At 43.2% G+C, this 7285-nt stretch overlaps 1 long non-coding RNA gene across 1 annotated transcript; it reads left to right on the forward strand.

Moving 5' to 3' along the window:
* Positions 1-1934: 1934 nt before the first annotated feature.
* Positions 1935-6957, forward strand: LOC141523100 (uncharacterized). Its single transcript, XR_012478323.1, has 5 exons — positions 1935-2041; positions 3595-3702; positions 5084-5246; positions 5638-5773; positions 6865-6957. It is a non-coding gene; the product is annotated as an uncharacterized LOC141523100 (long non-coding RNA).
* Positions 6958-7285: the final 328 nt, after the last annotated feature.

The raw sequence follows: 7285 nt of genomic DNA on the forward strand, positions 1-7285 counted from the left end.
AAAGATGAGGAAACTGAGGCAAACATTTTAGTGACTTGCCCAGGGTCATACAACAGCAACAATAATAACTGATGTTTTTATAGCACCTACTCAGTGTTAGACATGATACTAAAACACTTTTAAAATATTCTCTGGGGGCGGCTAGGTGGCACAGTGGATAGAGTACCAGCCCTGGAGTCAGGAGGACCTGAGTTCAAATCTGACCTTAGACACTTGATAATTACCTAGTGTGGCCTAGGGCAAGCCACTTAACACCATTTGCCTTGCAAAACCCTAAAAAAAAATTCTCTCATTTGATCCTCACAATAACTGGGGAGGGAGAGGACTGAAGAGGATGACAACTCCCATTCAAATTCCACAGGATAGCAGGTACTATTGTTAGCTCCATTTTTCTGAGGAGGAAACTGAGGTAAACAGATTAAGTGACTTATCAGGGATCCCACAGCTAGTAAAAGTGTCTGAGGCTGAATTTGAACTGCAGTCTGTTTTGCTCTAGGCCCAGTGCTCTATTATACTACATAGTTAAATTTAAATGTCAATTATTATATGAAGGTCATTTGTTTTAGTTCAAGGTGAATCAGGGACATCATTAGATGATGGGAAGAAGATACAGCTTGGTAATAGGAGAAGCAGTTTTTGACCTTCATTGTGGGAGGGCAAGTTCCTCTGAGCATTAATTTTTTCATCTGTTGAATGGGGTGAATTATCCATCCTTCCTTTTGCTGGGCCATTGCAAGGATGCTGCAACTTTTTGCAGCTTTTGAAAAATCAAACCTACAGGATTATTCTTGGGTCTGGAGCATTGGAGTACTTTTCTGATACTGGATCAATGAGAGATGGACAACATTCCAGAGGAAGAGAATAATTAGGGAGAATTTACTATTTGGGAGACTCTGTGGTATGTCTTAAGAAGGGTAAAATTAAAGCAAAATAATCCCTGCCCTCAAGGTATTTCCATTCTATTGGAGGAATACATCTGGTTGCTACAGTGTAAAAAACATTGGATTTGGAATCAGAGAATGAGGTTTTGAATCCTGTCTGAGGCATTACTGGCCTTAGTTTCCTCATGTAAAATGAAGGGGTTGGATTCTATGGGTTCTAAGGCATTTTCTCAATCTTACGCATATGAAATCTCAGTCCTGCATTCATCCCAAACCAGGGGACACAGAGGAGGAAGCTGAGTCTCAGAGAAGGAAAAGTGACTTGGCCAGGGTCACCTAGCAAGTTAGTGGTAGAAACAAGACCAGAGGAACTTGGGTTTCTTGTCTTTCAGTCAAGTGTCTGTTAAACTTCACTAGATGACCTCTTCAAATGACAATGCCAACATTTCTTTGGAGGTTCCTTCCTTCTCTTCTCCCTTCTCCTCCCACCTGGTTATGAAAGCCCCTGGTCCTGGGGATGGCAGATCTTGTCACCCCTGGCAGTCCCTGGGCTGCTGCTGCCTCAGTGCTCTTCCAGAAGATGGTCTTTGAGGGTCATTGAATGGGCCCTGTGGGAATGAAGAGCTGGAAGTGGACAGTGGATGTACCTGGGACTGTTTCCCACAGTGTTGCTCCTTACCTCCATCCCAGCATCCTTAGGGCCTGGCCAGGTAGCCTAGAGCCTCCATTGTAATGTGGGATCAAACTGAGAAGGGAGGGAGAGGATTGTAGAGGATGACAACTCCCATTCAAATCAAACACAAATACCTGCCCCATAAAGAAGAGAAAGGAGAAAATTACTGGCTGGGAAAATTGCTTTCCCTTAGACCACTTTCTTTCTCTCTTGGGTTGGCAAGGAGTTGAAATCTCCTTTCAAAAACCCAGGACCGGAGGCTGGGGATGAGGATGTGTCTGATGCCAGGATTATTTGGAGGAATGAGTGAGTGAGGCAGGAGCTGCCCCCCCCCAACCTGTGTCCTGTCATAGCAGAAATAATAACTGCCCTCATTCCTAGGATACTCGGCTCTTCAAAACACTTCCTCCCGAAGCTCAGAGGTCACCCAGTCCAGCTTCCTCACGATGAAGAGGAGTCCGAGGTGAAATGATCCACTCCACTCAGGGTAACCAGATAGTAATTATGTGTCTAATCTGGCATTCAGTTTCTCTCTCTCTCTCTCTCTCTCTCTCTCTCTCTCTCTCTCTCTCTCTCTGTTTAGGAAGCGAGAGTGCAATGGGTGGGAAATAATATCAGGAAACATGATTTTTGATAATTTATTATTCTATGATTATTTTGGGTGTCCTCAACTGTCCCCTCTGTAAAGCAAGAATTAGCTAGATAGTGCCTAATATTCTTTCCAACTCCAAAAATATTGTTAACCTCATATTGACTCTGCAAGGAGATTATAGTTTGTATCATTATCTTCATTTTACATGTGAGAAAACTGAAGCAGAGAGCAAAATGGAGTTCAGTGTCATTGGAACTTGAACGAGAGGTTCAGGCACCTAGGATCAATTCAGACAACCCATCTAGGATGGGGTGGGTGTTGGTATCTAAGGGATGACCATCTCCTTGGAGGTGTTGGCATGACGTGAATAGGTATTGGTATCTAAAGGATGACCCTTACCTTGGGGATGTTGGCATGGAGTGGGGTGGGTGCTGCTGTCTAAGGGATGACCACTACCTTGGGGGTCTTGGCATGGGGAACACAACCCCATGCTAATTCCTCCTCTGTCTGTTCTAAGGTGTTAGAGATGAAAGGGATCCTAGGGATAATCTACAAACTAACCCTCTCATTTTACAAACAAGGAAACTGAACCCCAGAGAAGGAAAGATAGTTAACTAAAATCATTGATTTATAGTTGGATTTTCATGGGCAACAAACAGCCTTTCAACTAGATACCAGCTTCAGGGGAAAGGCAGTCTTTAGCACTGGGACTCCATTCATTTATTAATGCTTGTCCTTTGTTCTCAAAGAAGAGTATAGCATCAGGTTTGTGATCCCATGACAAGCAAGTGAAATGGTTTTGAGTGGGGGGAGCTGTGCTAAGTCACCAGCTTCACTTTCTCCTCCAGTGTCAGATATGGATCAGGATGACTGGAGACAGCCCTGGATGTGAAGCAATCAAGGTTAAGTGGCTTGCCCAAGGTCACAAAGTTAGTAAGTGTCAAGTGTCTGAGACTGGATTTGAACCCAGATCCTCTGGACTCCAGGGCTGGTGCTCTATCCACTGCCCCAACTAGCTGCTCCAGTGCTAATGATGGACAAGTGAATAATCAATAATGTCACCTCGTGAAGTTAGACAAGTAGTGAGGGGGAGTTTCAGATTTGTCTCAGAGAAGGACTGGCTCTAGATCTGAAAGCATGCCATAGCCTCACTTGTTCTAGAACTTTTTAGAAGGTCTGAGTTCAAATTCCATTTCTGTTGATCATTACCCATGTGATCTTGGGCAAATCTCTTCTTTTTAATTCCTCTAGAATCTTACTTAGAGAATGAGGAATATGAATCCTGAAGTCCATGACTCAGAAGAGGTCACAAGTGGTAGAAGGTCTTATTCCCCCTTCCCCTGTACAAGAAGACAAAGATTTAGCTGACTCCAGGTGTCTTTTCAAGAGACTGGATTGTGTGCTAGGGATATCTCTAAGTGCTTCTAAGAGTGTCTCTTTTGCCTTAGGTCTGGCTCCAAGACACATAAGAAAGTAGCCCCTTCCCCCAACTACTCCCTCTTCTCTTTTGTGGCAACAATGAAGGGACCCTTAGAGGGCGGAGAGGCTAATTGATGGTAAGAGACTTGAGTTTCTGGACCTAATGTTCTTTGTACCTTCCCTAAGCACTGGGGTGGGGGTGGTAAAGGGGAGGTGCTACCTTCCTGCCCTTCCACTATATCTTCGAAAAACTGTGAAGCTGTTCTTTGGTGCCTTTCATTTCCCTTTCCATTTCCCTCTCCCTTGTCCTTGCACCCCTCCCTTCCCAACCCATTCCATCATCTCTCTCCCACCTCCTTCCTATGATCACGTAGGCTCCCTCAACCAGCTGCCACTGGAAAGGTTCCCATGAGCTAGGTTCCACTAAGGTGTCAGTGACTGATGACTTAGATGTCAGTGACTGAAGGCTTAATAGGTTCCTGGTGGGGGCCCATTTCAACAGATGGTGAAACCTTGACCCAAAAGGAATGAAGCTCTAATGGTAGAATTAAGAGCATTAATAAATAGCTGGCAAGAAAGGATTTTTTGGGAGAGGGGTGGAGGGAGTGAATCTCCAGACTCCTAATATCATACTGTCAGTAACAGTCTTCGTTTGGGAGTGTATCCTAAAATGCTTTTGCTGAAATAACTGGGGGACCTGGCTCATGTTTGAAATATTCTCATCCTCTTCCCTCCCCCCCCCCATAATTGATTGATCTGGGACAAGTGTTTATTAAGTGCCTATAATGTGTTAGGCACTGCATTATGTGTTGGGGAAAGAGAGAGAAAATAAGATGAAACAATTCCTGCCCTCAAGGAGATTACATTCTATAAGGGAAGACAACAGATATGCATGTAAAAATAAACCCGGAGTTTTCATCTGTCATACCTTCAATAGGGTCAGTTCTTTTGCATATTTTATTTAATAATAGAGCACAGAGGATGTGGCATATCATAGGAAGGAGGAAGGGAGACAACAGTGGTTTAACAATCATGCTTAGCTGGTTATCCCTTCCCAATATGATCACAATGAACACTTTTGGGAAGAGAGACTGGGTAGTAAAGGTTAGGGGGAGGATGTGGGGCTGCTTTTTTGTCTTAGGTCTGGCTCCAGTCTAAGGTGGTGAAGACCAGAGTTTGGGCATTATATGGCTGTAGGGGAGGATTCTTACCCTGGGGAATGGTGGGGGACTTACTCCCCTGAGGAGTCTCCAGGAGGGCAGGTCATAGATGGGCGAAAGGGGGAGGGTCACCCCAGTCTCCTGCATTCAGACCTTGGTGCTTTCTCCAAAAAGTCCTCCTACCTCTGTTCTACTGTTCCCAATTCTGTTCCTAATCATCAGACACCAGGATCATAGTTATAACAATATTAGCTCTTTCTGTGTGTCAGATACCACGTTAAGTGCATTATAATTTATTAATCATTTAATCTCACAACAAACTTCAGAATTCGCTATTATTATTATTCTTATTTTACAGATGAGAAAACTAAGACAGAATGAGGTTAAGTAATTGACCCAGAATCCCAAAGCCAGCAGTGTCTGATACAGGATTGGAACCCAGGTCTTCCTGATCACAAGTTTAATGCTCTGTCTTCTGTGTCTGCTTCATTGTACAGATGGGGGAACCAAGGGCCAAAGAGGTAACTTGACTGATTTCAAATATGGACTAAGAGGAAGGACAGGTTAGAATTGGGTTTGCTAATTGCAAGCTGTTGTACATGTTCCTTTACCCCATGCTTCCTTGCAGAAGGATAAATCCTGAGTTTAAGTAGAACAGGAAGGATGGAGAAGATCCCATAGGGCTCACTTGGTGGGCAACCTTGCTGGGGTTTTCCCATGCCTATTATATCATGGGAATGTGCAGCCAACTACCAGAATGTTTAGCCAGAGAATGTGTGTCCCGGGGGGTTCTGAAAAGACAGATCCATTTGTGTCTCCAAGAGCTTTCAGTGCAGAGGAAATCACAACTCAGTTCAATTATTTAAAAGACAATATTTATGATTTCTACCCAGGTCATCTATTTCTCCATAGGTACATTAGCAAGAACAGGAGAAATTATGAAGTGAAGATCTTGCCCTGGGTCTGAGATCTGTGGGTCACCTCCAGGCCTTGGAGCAAAGTTCAAAGGAGAGAGGGTCAGACATTTGGGGAGACTTCTCCAGAAGGGGTGAGCTTGAGTTGGGCCTTGAAGGGTTTGCTTAGTTCCTGAGGAAGAATACTAGAAGGTGTTTTGGGTGAAGAACATGACGATGTCTTAGTTAATGTTCTCTCTCCTTGGCTTCCCTCTATCATGTTTATTTTAATGCATGCTGTTCCCTCTCCCAGTAGACTCTTTGCTTCTTGAGGGTGGGTTATTTTTGTCTTTGTGGTTCCATTGCAGCCCCTTTTGGGAGGGATGGTGGTTCAAAGACGTGACTTCTAATGTTGACTCTACCATTTCCTAGCTGTGTGATTTTAGATAAGTTACTTCTCCTCCATGAGAAGTCAAGGACAGTAGGATCAAGAATTGAATCCTGGGCATCCATCCTTGCATTCCATCCTGATCCTGGGTTCACATTCTAGTATTAATGTTCCCTAACTGTATGGCACTGGGGTCATATAAGCCTCTCTAGCCTCAATTTCCTTGGCTGAAAAATGGAAATAGTAATCTTTTTAGTACCCACATCACAAGCTAGTTGTGAAAAAAATCACTTCATTCAAGGTACCCAAATGAATCTGTAACCTCATCAATTTGGACTTTATCTTCAATGTAGTTAGATCATGGCAGTATCCATGACTGCCCATCCAATGTGGTGCTTGTCCATGATCTCCCATAAGTTTGACATGGGGGGGGTCTATCTAAAATACCAGAGGCTTTCATTGATTTCTCTTGATTAGGTGAAGATTAGAATGAGCTCTTAGACTAGCCACCTATCAGCCCTCACTCTTGCCATGACCAGTCTGTTTTCCTGACATGGGCTTTTTTTTTTCAGGTGGGGTAATGAGGTTAAGTAATTTACCCAAGGTCATATCAAATGTCTGGTTCTGGATTTGAACTCAGGTCCTCCTGGCTCTAGGGACAGTGTTCTATCCACTGTGCCACTTAGTTGCCCTAGGACAAACACTTCTTTGAGGACATCTGTCACTCTGATTCTTCTTCCCAGTTCCTCATTGGTTAGATGACTCAACTCACTCACATCCACCATGTCCCTTTCCATTATCCTCTCCGTGACTTTCATTTTTATTTCTGATAACACTGTCATATTCCATGTCTTACAGCCAATCAACATCACCTGTAGAATATTGGTATTAAAAAAGATGGACCTTTGTTTCTGGAAGGAACATGGGAACATAACAGGACTTTGAAGTTTCCTAAAGGCAAGTGACTTTTTTGGCCCAAATAATTGTTCATTTGTACTCCTTGGCCAAAATATGCACACTAATTAACAAGATCCATGGTTTAACAATTAATATCATAATCTGGTAAATAGACATTCTTCACCTATTTTCTTATTCCTGTGTGGATGTTCAGATTAAATACTTGTTAGTTTTCGTGGATCTCTTCAAGGAGGCTATGAAATGTTTTTTTATAGTTAGTAATCTTTCAGTATTATTTTCCTTTTCATATTATTTGATTGTGGGACCTTGAGTTTCCTGTGCAGTTCCTCCCTCTGTTCATGGACCTTTTATTTTTCCTTTT

Source organism: Macrotis lagotis, chromosome 4, assembly GCF_037893015.1.
Source record: "Macrotis lagotis isolate mMagLag1 chromosome 4, bilby.v1.9.chrom.fasta, whole genome shotgun sequence".
NCBI lineage: Eukaryota > Metazoa > Chordata > Mammalia > Peramelemorphia > Peramelidae > Macrotis > Macrotis lagotis.